The following is a 9,872-nucleotide window of genomic DNA, read 5'->3' on the forward strand; positions in this document are numbered from 1 at the left end:
CCAAAATGGACCATATACTGGGTCACAAAACAAACCTCAACAAATAAAAAGAGATTGAAATAATTCCACGCATTCTATCAGACCACAGTGCAATGAAGCTTACAGTCAACACCAGAAGAAGCCCTAGTCACCACTTGAACACATGGAGATTAAACAACACACACCTGAGTGATAAATTGGTGAAAAGAGAAATTAAGAAAGAAATAAAAGTATTCCTGGAACTAAATGAAAAGGACAATACAGCACAACAAAACATCTGGGACACCCTGAAAGCTGTCCTTAGAGGGAAGTTTATAGCTCCAAGTGCCTATATCAAAAAATCTGAAAGAACACAAATAAATGACTTAATATTACAATACAAGACACTTGAAAAGCAACAACAAATGAAACCCAAACCCAGAAGACAAGAAGAAATAAGAAAAATCATGACAGAAATGAATGAAATAGAAGCAAAGAACACAGTACAAAGCATCAACAAATCCAAGAGCTGGTTCTTTGAAAAGATAAACAAGATTGACAGACTGCTAGCCTAGTTAACCCAAAGAAAGAAACAGCACCTCCAATTCAACAATATCAGAGATGAAAGGGGAAACATCACAACAGACACCAGAAAGATACAGAACATTGTAAGGGAATAGTGTAAAAACCTATATGCTACTAAATTTGAAAACCTAAAAGAAATGGATGGATATCTAAAGGAATGGGAACCACCAAAACTAAAAACCAAGAAGAGATTAACAGCTTAAACAGACCCATAACAACAACAAAAAAAGAAATCGAAACAGTAATACAAAACCTCCCAACTGAAAAAAAGCCCAGGACACATTTAAAGACGATCTACATTCAATACTATTTAATTTACTCACAGAGATAGAAATGGAAGGTGAACTTCCAAATTCCTTCTATGAGGACCTTTTCACTCATACCAAAGGCAGGTAAAGATACAACCAGAAAAGAAAACTATGGACCCATAACCTTAATGAACACAAGTGCAAAAATTCTCAACAAGATGCTTGAACACCGCAAACAGATTGACATAAAAAATCATTCACCATGATCAAGTCGGCTTTATTCCAGAGCTGGAGGCATGGTTCAACATACATAAGTCAATAAACATCATAAATCATATAAATGGGCTCAAAGCCAAGAACCACGTGGTCATCTCAATAGATGCAGAGAAGTCCTTTGACAAAATTCAACATGCATTTTGTGTTCAAAGTCCTAGACGGAATTGGACTGAAGGGAACATACGTCAACATAATTAAAGCCATATATAACAAACCCACATCCAACATCATTCTAAATGGAGAAAAACTGGAAGCATTCCCATTGAAATCAGGAACCAGACAAGGCTGTCCACTATCTACACTTCTCCTTAACACAGTGTTTGAATCACTTGCAATAGCAGTAAGAAAAGAGCAGGAAATTAAAGGAGTAATAATTGGAAAAGAAGAGATGAAATTATCCCTTTTTGAAGTTGGCATATTATATCTAAGAGACACCAAAAATTCCATCAGAAAACTTCTAGAAATTATTAACATGTTCAGTAAAGTGTCAGGTTACAAAATTAACCTAGAAAAGTCTGTAGCCTTTCTATATACTAATAACAAGTAATCAGAGAAAGAGCACATGGAAACACTCCCCTTCACAATAGCTACAAAAAATAAAATAAAATATCTTGGAATAAACATGATCTCTCCAATGTAAATTTTAAATCTTTAAAGAAAGAGATTGAGGAAGACATCAGAAGATGAAGGGACTGCCCATGATCATGGATGAGAAAAATAAATGTTGTGAAAATGACCATCCTACCAAAAGCCATTTTTAGATTCAATGCAATGCCAATCAAAATGAGCATGACATTTTTCACAGAATTGGAAAAAACCATCCTAAGATTCATATGGAAACACAAAGCAATCCTGAGCACTAAGAAAAATGCCAGGGGGATTACTATATCACATTTTAAGCTATATTACAGAGCTATAGTCATAAAAACAACATGGTATTGGCACAAAAATAGACCCATAAAAGAAGTAAAAGATGGCTATGAAGCATCTCAAAAGATGTTCAACATCACTAATAATTAGGGAAATGCAAATTAAAACCACTTTAAGATTTCATATTATCCCAGTAAGACTGGGTAAGATCAAGAGAACAAATGATACCATATGTTGGAGAGGATGTGGGGAAAGGGGGACACTCATCCACTGCTGGTGGGGCAGCAAACTTGTTCAACCCCTATGGAAAGCAGTGTGAACTCTTAAAAAACTACAAATGACCTATCATTTGACCCAGTTGTACCACTCCTTGGCATATACCCAAAGAACTTATCCTATTGCAGAGACACATGTACATCCATGTTTGTTGCTGCTCTTTTCACAATAGCTAAGAGATGGAAGCAACCTAAGTGTCCCTCAATTGATGAGTGGATAATGAAATTGTGGTTCATATATACGATGGAGTTTTACTCAGCAGTAAAGAAAGATGAAATCATGAAATTGGCAGGTAAATGGATGGAACTAGAAACTGTTATACTAAGTGAAGTAACACAGACTCAGAAAAAAAAATAGACATATATTCTCCATCATATATTGGTCCTAAATTCAAATCCTGATAAGTGAGTATGTATCCAGACATAACCACAGGAACCAGGATAATGGAAAGGAACCAGGGAGGTAAAGGAAAAGAAAGAACCTGAAAGAGAAGAACAGTAGGAAACAGGCCTTAATAAGGGAGATATGGATAAAAATTGTGCGAGTTTAAGGGAAGGGGGAGGGAAGTGTATACAAGGAACCTAGGGGATAAAGGGAAAGAAGGATATCAAGAGAGGTAGGATTATAGGAGAAGGGTATTGTTAAGGGAGAAAGGGGGGAAATGGGAGCACCTTAATTGTGGAAACCATGATGGAGCGGTTAGACAATGCAAGAGATAAATAATGCCTAGCTAGTTTTAAAAACAAGAGGGAATCATATTAGTCCAGGAACCTACTGACAAATACATAACAAGCAACAATGCCAGATTGGAGATACCCTCTTTTGAGTTGTTGGCCACTCTGGCCCAAGGGACTTCCAGATAGTAAACCAGAATAGAACTGGGAAAATGACAAGCAGACCCCAATCTTATCTAAAGGAATATTGACAACTGATTGCTGCTAGATGAGGAACAGCTGACCTCCCTAAAATAGAGACCTCTAGATAGGCTGACTAAATTCACCAGATGGACAAATAATGGGGAACAGCTGGGGTCCTGACAACACAGCAGACAATAGCAAGGATAACAGAGTATAAAGGCTCTTGTGTGGGTAGGGACACTATGGGAGGGTGCCAGCTGCGAAGTGGGTGTATAATTGAATAAGAGGGTTTGGGATCTTTTGTGTGATACACACATACACACACATACACACACACACACAAATCAAGAAATTTTTTAAAAATGTATTATACTGATTACTGCTAGATAAGGAACAGCTGACCCTCCTAAAACAAAGACCTCTAGATAGGCTGACTAGATTCACCAGAAGGGCAGGTAGTGGGGAATGGCTGGGGTGCTGACAACACAACAGACAGTAGCAGAGATATCAGAGTACAGGGGCTGTAGTAGGGGGAGGGAGGCTATGGGAGGGTGCTATCTGGAGAGTGGGTATAAAAAAAAATAAAAAATAAATTAAATGTAAACATCTTAGTGTCAATTGCATTAAAAGTGAATTTTTCTGTATGAAAGTGTGTATGTTAATAACTAAATGGAGATCCACCTTAGCTCTGGAAATTGTTATTGAATATGTCAGTGCTATTGTAATGAAATGCTTCTTCTAATTATGTGGTTATTAAATAAATAATTTTTAAAAATTAAAAAAGAAAAAATAAAAGTGTAAATAATTAACTCATAGTTTAGATTTTTCAAAGTAGTTTAATAAATGTTAAAGTTCAATTTTTGTTACAAACAGGATCAACTTATTTCATGTTTTTCTTTTTCAATGTGTATTTTTTGAATTTTTATTGTATTTCATACAATGCATCTTAATCATAGTTAGATCTTCTCCCCATCCACACCCTCCTATATCTCCCCACTATGTTTAATGCACTTTGTTATATATGCTAAGACCTATCCAGTCAAGTTTGTGTGCCCAGATGTGCTTTGGTTTGAATTCATCCCCTGGAGTCTAGTCAGCCTATCTAGAATCACTCCCTCAAAGAAGAAAACTTAGCCTCACTCAGCAGTGATCAGCTGCCAATAGTTCCTTGGCTAAGGATGGAAATTTCATAAAAATTTCAATGATCTCAAACACAGATATAAAAAGGAATTTTTGGTGTCTTGGAGCATAGTAAGGTTATTATGTTCCCAATAAAACATTCCACATTTTATGAAAATTTAGAAAACATTACTCAAAATAGTTTACATGAAGAAATGAACACAGATAAATTCTAATCACTTTGATTTGACCAGCACATGCTGGGTACACATGCTGAAGCAAACTATCATTAACAGGTACCATTAGTGCATGTTCAATAAAATTGATTAGCTCAAATGTTCCTAGTATGCATATGGGCACTAAAATAGATAAAATTGGGGCTGGAGAGATGGCTCAGTGGTTAAGAGCACTTATTGCTCTTCCAGAGAACTTGGGTTTGTTTCCTAGCACTCACATGGTGGTGGATAATTCCTGTTCATAACTCCAGTTCCAAGGAATCCCATGCTTGCTTCTGACGTCTGTGAGCACATGGCACACATGTCATGCAAATATATGTAGGGAAAATACTCACATAAAATTTTTAAAATACATAAAGTTTAAATTTGCTTTAGTTTACATGATTAATTATTGTACTTTTGCTAACTATATACTGTAAGCATTAAATAAATCAAAGGATTTCCACTAAATGTATCTATACTGATGCCTGATAAGTATTTATTATATTTGCTATAACAACAAATGTATCCTATACAAGTCTTCATTGAATTCCTCCCACTTTAAGTACATGAGCTACATGGTTTTTCATTAAAAGATGATTGGGTGTCCAGTGCATACATGCATATGTGAGTGGGTCTGAACATGGTAGATTTCACATGGGTATATTTAAAAGATCTTTAAAGTTAATGTTTCATATCAGTGCATTTTTATTTCTGATCTTTTATTTCTTGGTCTATTATTTTTACTATTTCTATTCCTATTATTATTGTTGTTGAGGCTTTTGATCTTTAAGCTTGACCACTAGTCAGGAAAATTATTTCAATAAGTTAGAAATATATGGGCTAGATAGTAAATGTTTTCCATATATATGTGAGGTGGATGAAATCTTTCTATTGCAGCTTCAGTGTGCAACTAAAGTATGAATCTTACAGAAGATTTTGCCTTCCCCCACAATTTGTTGGAAAGCACCCTTCACCTCTTTGCTCCTCAGGTTGTAGATCTGATGGTTCAGCATGGGGATGACCTTGGTGTAGAACATAGATTCCATGTTGTCAGTGCCCATGGAGTGGCTGGAGCTTGGCTGTAGGTACATGAAGATGATGGTTCCATAGAAAATGGAGAGTGCGGTGAGGTGTGAAGTACAGGTGGAAAAGGCCTTCTACCATCCTTCAGATAAGCACAATCTCAGGATAGTGAAAAATATATACAATATGTTATGGAGATGACCACAAAAGAGCAGAGAACTAAGCCCCCCACTGCCGCCAGTTAGAAAACAATCATCTCACTAACATAAGTGTCTGAGCATGAGAGGGCTAGGAGAGGAGAGACATCACATAAAAAGTGGTCAACCACATCAGACTTGCAGAAGAAGAGCCTTAAAATGTTCCCAGTGTGGCTGGAGGAGTTCAGAAAGTCACAGAAATAGGAACCTATGGTCAGACAAGCCTAATGTTTATGGTCATGGTGGTGGTGCAATGCAGGGGTTTACAACTGCTGCATAGCAGTCATAAGACATTGAAGGCAGAAGGAAATATTCTGCAGTGATGAAGCTTATGAAAGAAAAACTGGGTGGCACAAGCATTGTGGGATATGATTTTGTCTCTTTAGAGGAGACCTGCCATTGCCTTGGGAGTGACAGCTGAAGAATAACCAAAGTTCACCAGGGAGAGGTGACTGAGAAAAAAGTATATGGGTGTGTGGAGGTGAGAGTCCAGCAGAATCAACTGAATCATTCCCAGGTTCCCAAGCACAGTGCTGAGGTAGATGAGAAGGAAGAGGATGAAGAGTGGAATCCAGATATCTTGATCATCAGTAAACCCCTGGAGGATGAACTGGGTCATCTCTGTGCTGTTCTCCAGTCGGAATTATGTAGGCAGCTATGAGAAAGAGAAAGAGACCAGAATGAAAAGTTCAGGGGGATGCTGTTCTCACTCAGCATGTCCTCTCTATGCCTTCCTTTGGTGTGAATGCACCTTTACTGCATTCCTGATGTAAGTCAGGCCATGACAGCATAATGTAACTTTTCATTAGTGTTCTGTATTCCAGGGGAAAGAGTTTTAGAAATCATGTAGCTCATAGTTTTAACACTACAGATGATTGATCTGAAGTTTAGAAAATCTTATGTGAGAATTCTTTACTGAGAAAGTTCAAACTGTATTGGAAAATTTTAAAAAACTTACATATTATTTTTTCACTGAATTAGGTTATTTATGCTCTTAATCTAGTCAGCCTACTGTAACATTCTAATGGCCAAAAAAAGCACAAGAAAAATGTTCAGCAGCATTAATCACCATGGAAATGCAAATGAAACCATTCAAAGGTTCATTATTTTGTTTCTTATATTTTATTTACTATTTTATTTTATTTGATGCATTTGAGTGTATTCCCTGCATCTGTGTAAGTGTACCTGTTTTGTGCAATATCCATAGAAGCCAGAAGAAGGCATTGGATCCCGTGGAACTGGAGTTGTGGAATGTTATTTGCTGCCATGTGGATGTTGGGAACTGAACCCAGGTCTTCTGCAAGGATATTCAGTACTCTTAACTGAGCCATCTCTCCAGTCCCACATTCAAAGATTTATCTCACACCAAGAATCTTTTAAAAGCACAATAAAATATAAATAAATAAATTGAAGAGTTAAAAAAGAACATATTTTCAAAAAGAAAAAGTTTACAAAGTTGGTGAACATGTAGAGAATACAGAACTTTACAACACTATCAGTGGAAATGGTGTTAATCTAGTGTTTATGGAAAACAATAGGGAATTTCCTCAAAAACTTTTAAATATGTCATACAGAAATCTTGGTTCTGGGTAAATATCCAAGTGATACAAAAACAATGTGTCAAAGAGACATGTATACAAGTGTGATCACTGAAGCATCATTCACAATCCATTATGTAAAGTGAACTTATATATATACTTTGATGGATGAATTGGTCAAAAAATATTGGTAAGTATATACAATGAAATGCTCTTTAGACATTGAGAAATAAAACCTATCATTTGTGACAACATGACTAAACTTGGAGGATACTCTGTTAAGTGAAATAAAACAAGCACAACAAGGTAAGTAGTGCATTACCAAAGCTTACCTTGGCACACATTCCATGTTTCTAGAAACTCATCTACCTGACATCTCCATTGTAATTTCAGATTCCTTTTCACAGTGTTAAGAACCACACGCTTTTCAGACATGCTTTTCTGAAATAAATCATTCACAGAAGGAAAAATAGTGCATGATCTCATATGTGGAGTGGATAAATGCTGAATTTATAGAAGCAGTAACCAATATTTACCATAGCACTATGTTATGTATTTACCAATGGGTCACTCAGAGGACTGAGGTGTTCTTATTGAGGGGGTATCAAATTTGAGGCATATTTAAGTCTGAAATAAGTTCAAGGGGTGTACTGCACATCATGATTACTATAATTAATAACAATAAGACTTCCAAGAAAATATATGTTAAGGGTTGTCATAAATGTGAGATGCTGCATGTGGGGATTAGATTAATTTAGTCTTTCCTTGCTGTGTGCATACCATAAAACATACCATGGTACAGCATACATACAACTTTATTTATACAATAGAAATTTAGAGTAACAAAAATAAATAAATAGGTAGATAAAACCCCAGAGACCTATGGCATACTACTAATATCAATGTAAACACAATAAAAGTTCAAGGAGAAGATGATATAGAGAAAAGCACAGAAATATTTGAAAAATTAATCCTAAAGCTTTCTAAATCTGAGAAAAGTTGTTGAAATATGTGAAAATTCCAAATTTTAACCATATGATTAAAAACATTAACTTTTTTTTATTCAGACTCACAATATATGTTAATAGCATAATTGTTGGTGACTAATATAATTAAATGTAAGATTTTGATGTATATTATTCAAATGTAACTATGTTAATTTTTCCCCTATATTTTTCTCTATTAAAACAATCACTTAAAGGCTGAGTGTGGTGGAGCACATTTTTAATTCAGGAGACGGCTTCAGGTGGATCTCTGTTCGAGGACAGAATGGTCTACATGGCGATTTCCTGACAGCTGGGGATATAGGGGGACCTTGTCTCAAAACCCACAAATCCCCTCAAAATTGTGGCAGAACCATATTAGGCTTGGAAAATGCCTTACCAATATGAAGGTTTATCATACAAAATAAGGGACCACATGAAGATATGTTTTGTTATTACAAATAAGAATAAAAATGTAAAAAATAATTATCCCATATGTTAGCTTTTTCATAGTCTAATAAATGTTAAATCTCAAGTTTTGTTACAAAATAGTATCAACTTAACTTGTATTTCTTTTTCAATGCATAATTTTCATGAATTTGTGTGCATTTCATATAATACAACTTAACTATATTTAGACATTCTCCCCTATCTGGACCCTCCTATATCACCTCTACAAGATTTCATACATTCTGTCATATGTGTTAAGACCTACCAAGTCAAGTTTGTGAGCACTGATGTCCCTTGGCTTGAGTCCATCCAGTGGAGTCTAGTCAGCCTCTCTAGAGTCTCTCCCTTAAAAAATATGAACTCTCCCTCATCCTAGCAGTAATCAGCTGCCAACAGCTCTTCAGCTAAGGATGGAAGTTTTTCTAGAGATTTCAATGTCCCCATATACAGATATAAAACTCAACTTGTGGTATCTAAGAACATAGAGAGGTTACTATGTTCCCAATAAACTCTTCCACATTTTGTGAAAATCTAGGACAGGACTCAAAATTACTTACATGAAGAAATGAGGACAGGTGAATACTACCCACTTTGATTTGACCAACACATGTTGAGTCACATGCTGAAACAGACCACATAGCATTCACGGATACCTTTACCTTATGTTAAATAAAATTGATTAATTGTAACGTTCCCAGTTTGCATATCAGCATTGAAATTCACAAAAATTAGGGCAGGAGAGATGTCTCAGTGGTTGAGGGCACTTACTGCTATTCCAGAGAACTGAAGTTTGTTTCCCAGCACTCACAGGGAATAAGTTCTAGGGGATCCTGTGCCTTCTTCTGGCCTCTGCAGGCATGAAGCACACATGTAGCCAAAATGCTCATACATATACATTTTAAGAAATACATAAAATTTTAAATTTTCTTTAACATATTAATTACAGTACTTTTGCTAACTTTACATATTGTTAGCATTAAATGAGTTAAATTATTCCTACATTGAATATCTATACAGATGCCTAATTATTTTATATATACCAAAACACGAAATCTATCCTATACAAATCTCCAATGAATTCCTCCAACTCTAAGAGTATGAGTTATTTGGTTTTTCATGAAAACATGGCTGCATGTCCAGTGGACACATGCACATGTGAGTATGTGCGAATATGGTAGATTTCAGATGATCAAGTTTACTTAGAGATCTTTAAATTAATATTTTATGGTGATGGGTTTTTGTTTCTGATCTTTTATTTCTACATCTGTATAGAT

At 35.7% G+C, this 9,872-nt stretch overlaps 1 pseudogene; it reads right to left on the bottom strand.

The window, feature by feature from the left end:
• Positions 1 to 5,306: 5,306 nt before the first annotated feature.
• LOC103733411 lies at positions 5,307 to 7,509 on the bottom strand (annotated as a pseudogene).
• Between the last annotated feature and the right edge of the window lie 2,363 nt (positions 7,510 to 9,872).

The sequence above is a fragment of the Nannospalax galili genome, unplaced genomic scaffold (assembly GCF_000622305.1).
Source record: "Nannospalax galili isolate Female #2095 unplaced genomic scaffold, S.galili_v1.0 scaffold936, whole genome shotgun sequence".
In the NCBI taxonomy this organism is placed as follows: Eukaryota; Metazoa; Chordata; class Mammalia; order Rodentia; family Spalacidae; genus Nannospalax; species Nannospalax galili.